Here is a 16,375-nt window from a genome sequence, read left to right as displayed (position 1 = left end):
CCAAGTAATGAGTATAGAGGACTGAGGAATGTGTACTCCATGAACATGCTATCCTAGGCATCTGATAGCCTAGCATTTTTTCCTGCTGTAAAAATATGACTTTGAATTTTTCAGTTCTTAACCTTTCCCAAAGGGATTTTTCTTTACATCCACAAGCCTTCACTTTAAATGGGGTGATTTAAAGATAATCGACCTCTTTTCCCCTCAGGGTCCTCGTAAAACAGTATTAACAGTTTTTATGGTAGATGACAGGTTAACAGTTCCTTATCATTTCTCAAGGGCTATTGCACATCTGGAACTGTAGCTCTCAATGGAAAGAATGTCATTACATAATTTTAGATTTCCTCAAATAGAAACCACCAGCGTTGGCTAAAGCATCGGTACACTAACCCATTACAGAACTGTTCAGCACTCCTTTTAGTTGGCTGTGGCTTGCCCAGTGGCCATGTGTGCCATGTGAGTGTGGTGGTTTTACTCAGGTGGGCAGCTGAGCTCCACCACAACTGCTCTCTCACTCCCCTTCGTCAAAAAAGGAGAAAATAAGATTAAAAAGGGCTCAACGGTTGATAAAAGGACAATTGCTCAACAATTATCATCACAAACAAGACTGACTCAGTGTAGGGAGAATGGAGAAAATTATTGCCTATTACTAGCAAGCTAGAGAAACAAAGAAAACAAACTAAAGACATCTTCCCCCCAACCACTTTCTTCTACCTCCTGCCCCAAGGCAGCACAGGGGAACAGGGAATGGGGGACGCTTAGTCTCTGCCACTCCTTCATGGTCACTCTCTGCCCCTGCTCCATGTGGGGTCCCTCCCACAGGATGCCGTCCTTCCCAAACTGATCCTGCAGGGGCTGCCCACAGGCAGCAGCTCTTCAAGAACTTCACCCACATGGCTCCATACCATGGGGTCCATCCCCTAGAAGCAAACTGCTCCAGCACAGGTTCCCCACAGGTGGGCAGCAGCTCCCCCCAGAGCAAACTGCTCCTGCATGGGCTCCTCTCCATGGGCTGCAGCTGTGGCCCAGGGCCTGCTCCTGCTGGGGCTCTCCATGGGCTGCAGCCTCCTCCAGGCCACATCCACCTTCTCCACCGGGGGCTCCTTCATGGGCTGCAGCATGGAGATCTGCTCCATGTAGGACCCATGGGCTGCAGGGGGACAGCCTGTTCCACCAGGGGCCTCTCCACAGGCCTCAAGGGATCTTCTGCTCCATGCCTGGAGCACCTCCTGCCCTCCTGCTGCACTGACCTTGGGGACTGTAGGGCTGGATCTCACTACTCACTCTCTCAGCTGCTGTTGCATAGCATTTTTTTTTTTCCCTTTCTTAAATCCGCTCTCAGAGAGGTGCAAACAACCTCGTTTATTGGCTCAGCTCTGGGCAGCAGCAGGTAATTTTGGAGCCGACTGAAATTGGCCCTTATCTAACATTGGGCAGCTTCTGGATTCTTCTCACAGAAGCCTCCCCTGCAGCCCCTTGCTACCAAAACCTTGTCACGTAAATCCACTACAGTGGGGAAGCACAGACCAGCAAGGACTGGTGGAGATCCCTGCCGAGGACACCAGGAGACAGTTTGGTGATATGGAAGTGATGGCTGGAGTGTATGTTTCTGAGATAAAATGCACTAGCTGTGCTTTCAGGGAAAATGCTATTGCCAACCCAGAATAATGTGTTCTTCATTTAGTTAATGCACCCCATGAGCGTGGAAATCATAACAGTCATCATTAATTTTTCAGCATTTTCTTTGCTGTTTCATTTGTGCTCTGCTGTTCTCCCTAAACATGTGTCCTGAATACTTGTTTTTGTTTCATCAGTTCCTTATATGTCCCCTCCTACCAACTTCATGGACAATTTTCTTTGTGGCTTTGCTTCTCTCTTTTACTTTAGCAACTTTTCATGGCAACTCAAATTCATCTTGGCCTAGGTTTTTGTCTTCTGTGCTGCACTGGAACCTGAAGCCAACTTATTCAATGTGGATAAACTTGTATTCCAAAATCTATGTGTAAACACTGAGATGTGTTCTGATTTTATAAAATACAATTTTCTGCAAGTCTGCATCGACTTGGATGGAACCTGATGAATTTATGTTTTTTGTTTGCTTGTTTGATTGATTGATTTTGGTTTTTAAATCATGGTAAAATGTGCTCAAATGAATGTTTAAACCTGTGTTTTGGAACAGTGTGCATATAATTCATAACATTGGCCTACTCTTATATTAACATAGCAATCTAATAAGTGAGAAGAAATGCTGTAGATTGTGTCTAAACATATATTGCCTTTACAAACTCACTGTTTTTTATAGCTACATCAATGGTTTTCTTTTATATTAGTAATATTACTTTGTTCCTTGCTCACAGGAATAAGTTTGTTTCAGAAGTTCAGTACTAAAATAACATTATTTCATTTTTTTTCTTATTTCCTGAAGACAGAGATAAAGTTGAATTCCTTCCTAAATGGAAAATGACAGTGCAGGTAACCTATCTATTGCTGCTAAAGATAACTTTAATCCCTCATTTAAAATGAATCCCAGAGTGACTCAGAAATTCAGTCAGCATCAAAGATATTATTGTTTTCTACAAATGCATCATGAAGTTGGGGAGTTAGAAAAGTTTCTTTAAAAGCCGGTGCTTGAAGAAGAAAAAGTGGCTATGAGCAAATTTAGACTTGAAATTAAGTTTTTAAGCAAATGTGTTGTGCAATGATATTCTAGAAGAAGATATTCTAGTATAAGAAACTAACTACTTTCAAGATTTCTTAGAAGTATACAGCAGCGTTACAAATAGCCTTTTTGTTTTTACTAACAGTTTTTCATTTGGTTTATGTGAATTATGATCAGCTTCAGTTACCAGACTCTCATCTTTAGAAGAAAAAGTTATTTGTAAATGGAAACTTTGTCACTAGTAACTGAATTTGAAATAATTCCTACATTCAGTATGTTTACTGTGCAATGTTAGCATGCTGGGGACAATAAAAAATACAGGATTCACCTGCACAGTGATGTTTAATTGTTTGTATTTTCACCTTTATGTACCTTAGGGTCAATTTTTCCTCTTAGAAAACTAATTTCAAGGAAAAGTGGGTATTACTTCCTGTATATTGTACATATATATCCTTTTAACATAGGTGATCTTCTTTGTTCTTTCAAGGTATTTTAGGAGATTTCCAGTGCTCCCCAATGGTTTGGAATGTTAGTTTAGCATGGTATCTGAAAGAGGATGTATGACACAAGTTATGGTGTAGGCCATCACTGCTGCGATATGCATACATATTTAGAAGGTAATTAGAATAGGAAGTAGGTTTTCTGTAAAGTGAATTTTTTTCCAAACTCTGATAATCTCAGACCTTAGACTTAGTTAGGTCATTGCTTTACCCAATTTAAAATAGTGAAAGACATTATCCCACATAAGAGGAGATGTCCCTAATCAAGGCAGGGGCATATCTTCCATCATCTTCCTTTAGTTTTGACAAAATGCCAGGTCATATTTACAATTTCTTTTCAAAAAGAATATTTTGAACATATTTGCTTAAGAAACATCTTACCATGAAGATGTTCAAGCCTATGATGTTCAAACCTACCCATCAACAGAAAAAAATGTGGATTTAACTGAATTGCTTGCAGCTGGCCTCTCATTCTCTTTCTCCATTAACTTTAGAAGGATTCCAAGATAAATACATTCCAAATAAGCAACTCTAGACATGTATCTAAGTTTAGGTAAGTTGAATCTAGGTGCAGCACTACTTAACATGTTTATCTACAGTACTGACCCCTTATATTCCACTAGTATGAGATGGCTTCATTTTATTGACTTGAAAAACAGTAAACACTATAAACTTCTCTTCTTGATGACTGATGTCTGGTTTTGGTCACTGACAAACCTGATATACTGGAAGAAAAAAAGATTTTAAAACTCAAAGAACAAAATACTTTCTCATATTTATGTTTTACCTATCTTGCTCGATAAAGAAAAATGATGACAGGTATATTTAGAACAAAGTTTTCAAGAAGAAAGTTCATGCAGTTCACAGGGAACATTTGACATTCATAACTACATGAGGTCACAGAGTCAAAGACTTACTGAGTACTAACAGAGCCAGAGAAGTATGTGATGCATGTAAGTAGAGAAAACTGACTAAAAGTCAAGCACTGGGGAGGAAAATGATTACTGCAAGGGTGAAAGAAAAAAATAAATAAGTAGCAAAACATATATATATGTTTTACCACAGAATTAAATACATTCATCAAGAGGCTTCTTTTCCTTTTCCCTTGAGACCAGTTATTTCACAACTGCAGGAAGCAAAGTACAAAAGTTTAGTCTAATTTATCTAGCAGAACAAAATACAAAATTAATACACAGACTTATAGAAGAATATTTTTTTTTTCTTTTCCCATAAAGCATAAAGTGGAAGCTCATTGACAGAAAACATCTGAAGAAGAAAAGAACATGAGTTATCAGCAGATTTAAGATTAAGATCTAGAACTGTATTAAGCAAAATATCTAAGCATGAGATATGGAAATATTAAAATAATTGTCCAAGAGGGCATGGAAGTGTGTCTTGAAGCAAAATGCATCCTTCAGGTAACACAGAGAAAGATTATGTGGCAAAGCAATAGTACAAATGTGAAAAGAGACAGAAAATTCAATTTGATTGCCCGCTTGTAAACATTTATTGCCATTTGAATGACTACGGGTACCAGGGTGTTTGGTGTCTGACACCAAGAGCTGATGGGAACCCGTGTCCACCCAGGGAAGTGGCTGTGTCATGGATCAGACACCCTGGGATATTTTAGATGGTATCGAAGCATGAGCAGCTGGCCAGAGGTATAATAGAACCTAGATTTGTGCAGCCTGGCAAAATGAAGTCTAAGAGAAGAGAGAGCTTTCTCTGCAAGTATGGGAGGATAAACCTGACAGCAGTCCTTAACAGCTGAACCTTATTTAGGATTGAGGAAATTGTCTCATCAGAGAGATGAGTCTGCCACTGCTAACAGGAACAGAAAAGAAGGTGGGTCAAACTGGGCAATCCCAGCTACTTCTAACAGGATGTCTGATCTGCTCTAGCAAAGATTGTCTAAAAGTGACAATGCTGCCTGTGATAAAGAGGCTGGGTTTGGTGACCCAGACTCTTCTAGTTCTGGCTTCTCGGGACCAGAAAGCTGTGCTGATTAGACCTGTCTGATGACAGATTTCAGCTGAGATATTTGAGCTAATCCTTACGTCTGTGACTTGACCACAACTTCTGAGCTTCTTGAAAGAAAATATTTCATAGAATCATTAGAATCATTAGGGTTGGAAAAGACTTCCAAGATACCTGGTCCAACCATCACCCTCCCACCAATGTCACCGACTAAACCATGACCCTAAGCACCACATCGTTCCTTTCCCTGAACACTCCCAGGGAAGGTGACTCCACCACTTCCCTGAGCAACCTGTTCCAATGCCTGACTCAAAGAGCTCCTGGTAACCAACTTTAAGTTTGCTAAGGTTTTCATAGAACTCCTTGTTCTATTCAGCTTTTATTAGATTGTCTTGCCAAGCAAGAATTCCCATACTGAGAATAATGCTTGCAGCTCCGAGTTTGGCTAGTTTGTGTTTAGATGAACTTGTCCCCTTCTGGCTCTAGGTGCAGGAAACATACCACAAATGCTTCAAAATGAAGCTGTGTACTCCCTAATTCCAGAGATAGATCTGAATTATTGCTTTTTTAGCTAGATGAGTGGAATCATGGCCTAAATGAGTACAGAATTAATCCACTGTTAATTGGAAATCATGGCAAGACGTATTTTCCACATTGAAAGTTTCTACATCAATTATTTATTTCCTATCTCTATCCCTGTCAAATAGTTTTCCTATGAATACCATACTGGAATAATTATGTGTCTGCAAGAGGAGTCATTATTTAGGATAAAAAGCTTCACATAATATTTGAGAAAGCATCTGATAAGTGAGTGCCGGCTAGCTAGCTAGATTTGTTGTGAAGATTTTCCAGTGATCTGTTTTTAAAGGCTTTGTGTTGTAACATCGTGATGTACATTCTTACTATCTTCTGACCCAAGAAAGAAAATACAAACTTTCTGAAGGCTACTCAGAGTACTTTGACTGTTACCAAGCTAACATAATTACTGCTAGATAGGTTATCTATACAGCAGTATATTAAACATGCCTGTAAGAGTCAGGCAATCCACATGAAAACTTTCTGGTTTCAACACTTCCTGGGAATGAGAATTCTCTTATTGTTACTCTTTATATTTTTAACTCCTATTCTCATTTAGCAGGAGACTTTTAGTCCTCCATTTATGCAAATGCATAAATCACAATTTGGCCATGCAGACAATTTTCTGAAAAGAAATGTTCTTCTGGATTTAAGCAGCCTTATGTAATACCTCATCAAAGTATTCATTAAGGTATGTTCTGTGCTATACATTTAAAGGTTCTGAGTGACATGAAGCTGTCATTTAATTCTTCTGGTAAATAGAATTTGTCAGCTTTCTGGTTTTATATTCTATTCTTTGAAGCCCTTATTGCTACAAGGGCAAGAAGGGGTTAGTCATCATATATGATAGAAAGTATTAAGGAAAAAGATTATCATTATTTTTGTCAGGCTTTGGTCCAGACAGTAGTTTGGTTTTGGTGTTCATGTAGTTAACAACCCAAAGTACAGATTTGAGTCATTTCAACCATTTTGTTATTGTCATTGTTGGGGCTTATTGCCAATGGGCAACCAACATTTTTAGTGTTGTATAACTATTTTTTTTTTGTTATCCAATAAGATTGTAGAACATACTATCAAGTCTAATTGGTGTGCTGTGATCTCAGTTTGATTTTGATTTATCTTTATAATTCTTTTTGCTTGAGCTAGTGTGGTATTATTAGTAGCTGGGCTTAGGTGAAAAGCTTTCCTGATTTTATTTTTTAATAAAGTCTTTTAGTTAAATATACTAAAATGCTCATGTTCACTTAGTCTACACATATACTAAAATGCTCACTCATGTGTCTCTGAACAAGAAGTGTAAGGGCAAAACCATTAAGGGTCTGAATGGAAACAGGCCAGTAAATTCCAAAGACTGACCAGCTTCCCCTAATTAGTCTTCATTTCTTACCAGCTTTTGTTTTGTTTTAGTTCAGTCTCTTTCAGAGCTCCCTGCAAAATACACATACCACTCTGAGGGCAGCAGCCAGTAAAGAAATGTTTATGTGAGCACATATATTTGTACACAGATCTCTTCACAGCTGGCTTGCTATCAGTCCTAAATACTAGAAAGTTTCTTAACTTTCTCGGGGTGGCTTAGCTTGTACATCTGAAAATGGACCCCCATTGGAGTGTTTTTATTAGCAAGTCTTTATTAAATGTATTTGGGCAGTCTGCCCACAACCTCCCTTTTCTGGTCAGACTGCATGCTGCTTGGAGCTTCTTCATATGAAGCATGGAAAGACATGTGGATCTGCATGTAAACACATTCTGAAGCACAGAAATGTCACTCCCACTTGTAGCATAACTCTTACAAGCAATGAAAAGAAAAGGGTCCTGCCCTATATTTCCCAAGCTGTTCTGCCTCCCCTTCCCTTCCCTCCCCAAGCCAACATTTACATCTACACCCTTGCTGCCCAACCATGGTGTGAATTCTCAGCAGAAATTGCATACTTGCTGCTTCTGCCATGCTTGGGAAGAGTTTAGAGAAACCCTCCACCCACCCTGTAAGCATAGGACAACCCCCTCCCCAAATCTCCTGAGAAATGTTGATGTACTGTAAGAATACTGCAGGATCACACCCACAGAGCATAAGGTCAGTGCTACTGTTGGGAATGCTGGAAGAAGACCTTCTGTGTAGCCAGATGACACTGGAGTACTTTATCTTGAAAATTATTTTGGAGAGCTCCTTGAGTTTGCCCAGGAGAATAATCCCAGCCAAGCAGACAGGGAGGTCAGCTCAACTGGATGGTGCAGCAATTCATTAAGATCATTATCTGTGTTACTGCCGTTTCTGTCCTTCCCCCCTCAAACTGTCTGCCTACTCCATGTAGCCTGGGCTTACATCATTCATGCTCCATCATTTCAAAGAATAGGTATGTGTCAGTCCATGGAAAGAATTCTTTCTCTCCTTTGTTCTGCTAGTATGCTTCAATATTCTCCTCTGAGCAAGAGCAAATAGTTCAGGCTTCAGGCTCATTCCCTCACTTTCCTGAGGGTATTTGCATACCGCTACTCATCATCAAGATCTAACCATGGGTGCCATTGGGTTTTTTAAAGGAATGCCTCTTTCTAGTCTGCATAAAACTGGAAAGATGAACTAATATATTATGTACTAGAGAGTTGCTATCATCTAATAATGTTTTGTGTGTTTGTTTGTTTGTTTAATTCGAAAAGCTGTATTTTCTCTGATAAGTTAAATGAAATTATGCTCGGTTTTAGCTGTATTTGAAGAATTGAGTTGAATACCTCTTTTTAACACTAATGCAGATTCACAATAGCAAGCGCCTGGCCCCAAATCATCCTACCCTGATATGATCCTTTGGTCTGTACATGGCATTTCTAATATCTCTCAGTAAGTATTTTTTTCCATAAGCCCCTGAATCTGATCTTTTGGTATTTCTCATTCTGATAAGAATCCTAATCTTAAATGTCACTGTTACATGAAGAACCTGTCATTTCCCACTGAGATCTGATGTGATGTCAGCCCTAGGAGATGAAAGTTCTCTCCTATTTGTGTAGACTAAGTGAACATACAGAGCATACTTAATCTGTAGAGGAAGCACTATACTTTAAAACCAAGATATTGCTATGAAATTGCATTCTGTCTCAAAATTGACACAAAATCATCTAAGCAAGTAATCCATGTCACTATGTTAAAGGTTTACCACATTCAATGTCAGTATTGCATTCTCTTGGGAATCAGTCTTTAAAGCTGCTAATGTAAGAAACTGGTAGAATTTCATCAGTTGTATATCCATTCTGTCTCAAGCTCTGGAATTTAAGAACAACTTCTTAACTGATGTCCTGCTTTGCTGATTGTGAAGCCAGAATATACATAAGCAGAAAGCATGACAGCCTGCCTCCCGTCATCCACTGACAGCTGTGTACTACGTCATGTTCTTTGCTTTACTGCAACTTGGGTTTCAGTGTACTTTAAGCCAGAGAACAAACAAGAGATTTAGCTCTATTCAACATGAATCAACAGCCTTGTAAGGAATGTATACCACATTATGCTATTCAGTTTATCTCCTAATTACATGGCTATATGTTAAAGTCCAGATTGCTACTTCTGTTCTTGTTAGTTTTCAAGTCTGAAGCTGACTATAGAGCTAACTAACAATGACAAATGACTTTCAGGAGAGGACTCTGTATATTATATTCTCAGCTATAACAATTGTATAATAAACAGTGCTGGAAGACATATATGGACAGTGGAACTCCATTATCAGTCCCAAGAATGGTCTTGGCTCCAGCAAATTACATTGTCCCGTGCAATTTTCAGACACAGTTTGAAAGTTAGCATGGACCACAAATTATTCCCACTAAACAGTTTTTATTCAGCCGTCTTATTTTGGGACTGAGAGAGTTTAACAGTATGGGCACAGCTTATCCAGTTGACCTCAGTGTTAGAGATATGCTTAGTTTACCTGTCTAAACATGTGTCTATACACAAGTATTTGGACAGATTCTGGGTTCATAAAAGGCATTTCTTTTGTTTTTGTTCAAAAAACAGTCTGTCCTGGTGACTGAAAGTAAAGGAACTTCAAGTTTCTTTTGGACTGAGGCTTATAAGAGCTGTAGTCTTGTTTTGAAAAATTCACTTTGAATATCATTTTTACTGTGTATCAGATAGGTTTCTGTGTCAGATTAAAGCTGGCCTGTCACATATCTACTTTAGAAAGAAAATTTCATGCTCTCATGAATATATCAAATGTCAGAATCTCTCCTTTGTCATGAAAAGTGCATATAAAATAGTTTCAGGAAGTCACACATAAATCCATGAGTTATTCACTTGTCATAACTGTGCTGGTTTCCTGAGAAAGGTATCTCCACGGTTACTTCTGAAGTTTCACTTTTTTTTTTTTTTTTTTTTTTTTCACCCAGTCTGAAAAACAAACCGATAAGCAAAGTGTGGTGTTTTAGTGTGGGCAGCTAACCACAACCACTCTCTCACTCCCCCTCCTTAGATGAGGAGGGGAAGAAGTAAAGCAAAGAACAACTCACGGGTTGAAATAAGGATAATTTAATTAAAGGGAAATAATAATAATAATAATTAAAGAAAGATTATTATGAACTAAACAATTGAACTAAAGGGGAAAAAAAAAGGGGAAAGGGGAAAAGGGAGGGAAAAAATAAAAAGGAGGAAAACAAACAAAACAAATGAAGGCTATGTGGAAGTGCAGAGGAAAGAAATTACTCTCTACTTCCCACAAATGAGCAATGCTTCACCACGTCCTTGAAGCAGGGCCTCAACGCACGTAGCCGGTGTTCGGGAGGAGGACCGATGTTTTCACGAGAGCCCACCCCTCCCCTCTTCTTCCTGTTTCCACCTTTTATTGCTGAGTGCGACATCATATGGTATGCAATATCCCTTTGGTTGGTTTAGGTCAGCTGCCCTGGTGATGTTTCTCTTCTCACTTTTTGCCCACCTCCTAGGAGGGTTAGAGAGAGTCCCGATGCTGTGCCAGCACTGCTCAGCAGTAGACACAACACTGGTGTGATACCACTGCTGTTCCAGCTACAAGTGCAGAGCACAGCACTGTATGGGCTGCTGCAGGGAAAGTTAACATTCCAGCCAGACCCAGTACACAAATTCAAAAGAGTACTTCTGATGACATCACAGTAGAAGCTATAAAGTGTCATAATGCTTTAGTAAGTCTAACTTAGAGATCAGTGCTGGAAGTAAAGAAGGTCAGTAACAGTGATAACTTGAGAAGTTGCACATGCAGGTACTGTGGAGCACACCTGTGTCAATCCAGCTTTCCATCTGAAGGAGATGTGTGACTGGGTGTCTCTTACTGTCTCTAAAAGGGTAATAATAATCAGGCACTGAGGCTAGCAGCAGGAGTGGTTTGTTATGGAAGCCCTTGATGCCTGCTAGTAGGTCACTTTGAAATCATGCTGTGTCCTCTAGTACACTGCGGGCTACAGTAGCGTTTTTGGGTAGGAACATTGGAATGCAAGTCAAGGTTACAGAATCATAGAATCATAAAATGGTTTGGGTTGGAAGAGAGCTTAAAGCCCACCCAGTTCCAACCCCCTGCCATGGTCAGGGACATCTCCCACCAGACCAGGTTGCCCAAAGCCCCATCCAACCTGGCCTTGAACACTTCCAGGGATGGGGCATCTACAGCTCCTCTGGGCAACTTATTCCAGGGCCTCACCACACTCTGAGTAAAGAAGGGTGGTGCAGGTTTTTCAGATTCCCCTAGGGAAAAAAAAAAAAAAAAAAGAGAGAGAAAAGAGAAAAAAGAAAACAGAAAAAAAAAAAAAAAAAAAAGTAGTGAGGATATGATTGTGCACTTAGGGAAAACTAAAGGTTGAATAAAATCCAAGGAGTTCAGATTGCAATAATTCAGCTTTAACTTTGATTGGGAAACTTCTGAGTAGCTTTGGTTTACAGTATGTTTACATATACATTCAAAATATAGCAGCAGAAGGTAATTTCTGGTGATTTCTTTTAAAATCAGTAAAATTAGTATCAGCTATAATCAGTAAAATTATTATAATCTTTTCTTAAAAGTATTAGACTTCAAGAGTAGAAAAAATTAAGTTTGCAAACAAGACAGAACATTTACAGAATATTTTATTTTTCCCTGGAACAACCAATATATGAAAAATTGTGTCAAATCATGTGAAATATTAGTTTGTAGCAGGTTTACATGAAACTGCTTCTGTAAATGAAAAAACCTTTTCTCATAAGACTGACTTCACATCAATTTTCCATTAAGTATTATGGCTTTCTCCTTTTATAAATTTCTCCTACTCAGATACTGATGATGTTTTCCTGGTTTCTGCAAAAGGCAGGGAGCACTATACAGTGTGTGGTATGTTAACGTGTATGTGCGTAGACACACTTTGATGTATACAGCTGCTGTGAGACAATGATAGCTGAATATCTCAGTTAATATCTTGTCTTCCAATATTATAGTTATTTTGCTTATTTTCCTATAACACTGGCTTTCTGAAAGAGGGGGGGACAATGGAAAAGCCAGTAACTCAGTAATTACCAGGCCCTCCTGATAAGAGATTTAAATAAGTTCTTCTTTCTTTAAAAAAGAAAGGGACTGTTCTGAGCCCTAAGCTACTACTTATTCCAGGTCTGTAAATATTTTTTTTTACTTTTTTTTATTTTTTTCCCTGCTGGAAATAGCATCAAACCATTGAAAAACAAATTCTGTTGCTGCGACTACTACACACTATATATAATTACCAGTGTATATGAAAATCTAAGCTTTCTGAATTTCAATATGCTCTCTGGCACTGGTTTGTTTCCTTACATCAATATCCAACTCAAATTAATTTCACTAATGCAAAGGTGTGTTAGAGTGCTTTTGTTTTTTGTTTGTTTTTGTTTTGTTTTGTTTTGTTTTAAGATAAAAGCACAAATGTAATTTAAAATTTTGCTTCCAAAATAAAGATTTTAAAACTATGTGGAAAAGGGTTTAAAAACTAATTTTCTTAGTCAACTGTTTAAAAATGAAATTAAGAATAACTGGGAGACTACAAACAAGTGAAAAAGGACTGATCAATACAATAAAATGGGTTTTATAGGTCACAAAGTGCAATACTGTAAGAGTGGTTATCATAAATCAAGCTGATGAGACACTTGAAAGGGAAATTATATTTAAATTATTTTTTAACCATGTTAACAAAGAAGGGTATGACTTTTTTGTTCTATTGTATCTGTCTAAAACAGGCCAGACAAATCACTCTTGGGAAGTGCTTTACTCTCAGCTTTAAACTCTGAGGGCAGGAATCAGTTGCCAAGGCAGAATATGGGTGTTTGGGGCCATCTGAAATGGCCAGGACTTCAACACAGGGCTGGCAGATGCGACATGAGACCTGCAGGAGACCTCTGCCCTTCTGTAGAAACAGCAGAATATGGCATGACATACTCTAGACAATGCCATTATGATAAATGTCAATATTTAAATAAATGAATTATGGTCCTAAAATTAATTGAGAATAATCTTCCATTGGAGGTTATGCACCATTCAAAAGTGTCTCATGCCACCGGAGAAGCCCTAAAGCATACTGCATGGCCTTGTGTCACTGGAAATTGCTTGACTCTAGGTGGTCTGTAGTTAATCCATTATATTTCATCAGTTATAATTACCTAGCCTATAGCTAAACATTTTACAAATGTTGAGCTGCATTTTTTGGTAGATTTAGTACTTTATTTTTGAAAAATTCATTGAGATTCTTAAAGTATATCATAAGTATAGATTAGAGTATGTAGTACGTGGTATTAGAGTATACATGTATATTACGTGGTTAGACCAATGGGATTAAAGTCATTGAATACTTTTTATAATAATGAATATAAAAGTAATCAATATCTGTGTTAATATTTGTTCTATCATTTTTACAAATAACATGAATAGCATAATTGAAAATACTGCTAAAGAAAAGAATAAAGATAAATTATTTGACACTATTTGAAGCTGATTTGTTTTATCTAGTTGTGGGAAAGTTAGTTTCATTTTTTTAATGGTTTGTAATTCTATTTGGAGAAACATGCACTTTTAAAACAGATATATTTTCAGCTATGACATAATTACCTAGTAAAGATTATTTCAAAATAAATACCTTTTCATTAATGCTTTTTTAATGCAATGATATATATAGATATATATATTTTAAATCCCTAGCATGAATCTTAATCTTAAAATGTTCCACAGCTGGGTTTTCAGCTAGACATCAGAATTTCAAATTATTCTGTGCATGTTTTATAAATAAGGAGAATAGGTATTGAGGTATTTGCAAAACACAAAATGCAATATAATCTCTTCATCTGAAGGGTCTTAAAGAGTGAGCATCATACTTGCACAGTTATTAAGTTTTAGCTCTTTTACTGACAGTGCCATAACTCCCTTATCTGGATTAACAGATCATGGATTAGTAGAGAAGATTACTGATCAAAATACTATTAATTTTTAAAGCAGTTGTAATTTTCAGTGCTATCAGTTGCGTTAGAGGTGTCATGGTGTCATCCAATTTCTTGCAAAGTTAGTTGTAAGAACTTGTTTTGAAAGGAAGGAAGGAAGGAAGGAAGGAAGGAAGGAAGGAAGGAAGGAAGGAAGGAAGGAAAGAAGGAAGGAAGGAAGGAAGGAAGGTCTGATGCTATTTCCAGCAGGGAAAAAAAAAAAAGTCTGTCTATCTATCTATCTATCTATCTATCTATCTATCTATCTATCTATCTATCTATATATTTACAGACCTGGAATAAGTAGTAGCTTAGGGCTCAGAACAGTCCCTTTCTTTTTTTTTTTTCAGGGTAAGTCTCCTCTGAAGTAATTTTACTCTATTAAGTATCAGGTGTGTGGACTGCAGAAACTGTAGCTCCACTCTTGCTAAATTTTGGACCTTATGTTTCATATTTTCTTTTGTCCCCCTGTCACTGGTCTGGTGTACTGGACCTCTTGTTTCTTAAAAATCTTGATACTGCAGAGGAACTCAAGGCAAATAGAGACATTGGTCATCTCAGCTTGCTACTCCCAGCTCTTACAGCTTTCATGGTATGCCCTTGTAGATGTTATACATAACTTTGCAGGTGACAGCATAGTATATTTGTCGCACAAAACTATCTGTACATAAAACCAAAATAAATATTTTACTTCTCTAAACACCTGTGAGCTATTACCTTCATAGTATATATGATCTTCCAGCACTGTACTGCATCATCTGTTAATCTTTACTTTCTAATTGCATATAAGGATGATTACTTTCAGGAAGTGTTGGGTTTGAAAGAAAGACTAGCAGAAGAGAGTTATTTAGGAGAAGGACAATGTCTGTTAGAGGTGTCTCTTCTGTAAGAGAGAAACTAAGCTTAAATCTAATTTTTCCCATTTGATAATCATGAAGAAGTAAACACAAGAGATTCCAGCAAGTGTTTTCCTTAGGGCTTACCATGAGGCAATATAAGAGCTTCTTCAGTCTTTTAAAAACAAGCAAGCAAACAAACAAAATTATACTAATGCAATCATAATAGATCCCGTCTGTAAATTACAGTACTTCTACCATAAACATCTCTGTGATTCCCAATTTCAATGATCCAAATTAGTTTCAGGTTAAACTACCAATAAATGAGTAGGCATCTATGCATCTATTCTTTCCTGTTCTTTCAAGAGGCAGGAACTTACAGCAATGGTGTCCAAATTGCAGTCACTCGTTTTTCTCCAGGAGTCTTGAGGAACTCTGTAGATATTAAGAAACTGAACAATATTTGTTCAATCCTACATTCAGCAAAAATCAGGGAGTTATTCAGCTGACCAAGTGTCGGTGTCTATTTTAGCATAGTATCAATAGACTTCTAGGCTGCACTTAATTTATTGAGTAGGACAACATTTAATTATCCTCTCTCAAGCATCAGAGAGACTCTCATAAACCATAGCATTAACCAAAACTTCTCTGTGGAGCTGACAACTAGGAATGAGACCCCATGTGAGACCTAAGTCATCATGAGGTGGCACCTGGAGCTAGGCAGGATGCCCTTCAGCATCCAGCACCTGTTTATGGGCAGTTTATAGGCAGTGGAATGGAGCCCTAAATCTCCATAGCTGTAATGAGAATGTAGCACCTTATCTTTTAAGTAGATATCCACACGTAAACATCTACATTTAGGTTTGTTAAATTGGAAGTGATAGTGATTTTGTACATCCTTTTTTTTCTTCTTGAACCTAAAAAGTAAGAGTGAAAGACAAACTATTAAATACAATGCATTAAAAATAAGAATATGCTATATCTGTTCCAGGGACATAAAAATGTACAATGGATATGTGCTCTACATACAGTGAGTTTACCAGAACATAATCAACTGTCTGTACAACTTCTAGTAGTCCATGGTGCAGACAGATATCACCTCAAGGCAGAATTCAGAAATATTTTGGATGCAAAGTAGTGCAATCACTTAGTTGCTGTACGTGGATTTGGAGGGAAATTCTTTCTAACGTATCTCCTTTGCTGCTACATACCTGCCTCAAGTGCTGTTGATCTGTTCCAGAAAATGAAGAAAACAACTTGGTAACAGCCTTTGCACGCACTTCTCATTGAACTGCATATGGAGACTGGAGCAGATGAATCACTGTTTCTCACAATGGCTACTGAAAATTTTTGATGAACTGAAACCTCACATAGTAAAAATAAACTCTGCATTTCCAAAATTAGATTCTGACAGAAATTT

General features: G+C 37.8%; 1 protein-coding gene across 2 annotated transcripts in view; it reads left to right on the top strand.

Annotated features, from left to right (window-relative positions):
* Positions 1-16,375, top strand: part of TRPC4 (transient receptor potential cation channel subfamily C member 4) — a 165,324-nt gene that overhangs the window by 45,518 nt on the left and 103,431 nt on the right. Inside the window, exon 2 of one of the 2 annotated variants that reach the window (XM_082752548.1) lies at positions 2,426-2,472. The exons of the other annotated variant lie outside the window; for it this stretch is intronic. The gene's annotated coding sequence lies outside the window, so the exon portion shown is untranslated. The remainder of the gene's footprint in view (positions 1-2,425; positions 2,473-16,375) is intronic. 2 annotated transcript variants of the gene reach the window in all.

This window comes from Aythya marila (assembly GCF_965140915.1).
Source record: "Aythya marila genome assembly, chromosome: 1".
In the NCBI taxonomy this organism is placed as follows: Eukaryota; Metazoa; Chordata; class Aves; order Anseriformes; family Anatidae; genus Aythya; species Aythya marila.
This window is presented reverse-complemented; position numbering and strand designations above follow the sequence as displayed.